Here is a 425-nt window from a genome sequence, read left to right as displayed (position 1 = left end):
CTGTTCAGAAAAACACCAAAATACAGTTAATAAAAAAAAATCTCCATGAATTCCTAAAACTAAAATTCTGAAATACTCTGAATAATTGGGCATAGATTACCTTACCGCAAGCATACGGGGTACCTGGATTTTTACTTTCTTTACTCCAAATTTTCAGGAAGAGTCCCTTTGCTTTTGAACTGCAAAATGACAATGTTTAGGACCTCCACATTTGAGGAAAAAACCTAGATATTTATAATAAGAATGGGAAGACTGAGGCACCCAGGACAGACATATATAATCATAAATATCTGAAAAGTTGATCTCTATTGCCTACTTACAGGATAAACCTAACATGATTATTACAAGTTTTTTGGAACACTTGAGGACAAGGAAAATAATGTGCAAATATATGCTGCCAACTTATCAAGTACCAGGCTATTACA

Source organism: Ochotona princeps, chromosome 3, assembly GCF_030435755.1.
Source record: "Ochotona princeps isolate mOchPri1 chromosome 3, mOchPri1.hap1, whole genome shotgun sequence".
Taxonomy (NCBI): Eukaryota; Metazoa; Chordata; class Mammalia; order Lagomorpha; family Ochotonidae; genus Ochotona; species Ochotona princeps.
The sequence above is the reverse complement of the archived record's forward strand: the minus strand, read 5'-3'. Positions refer to the sequence as shown.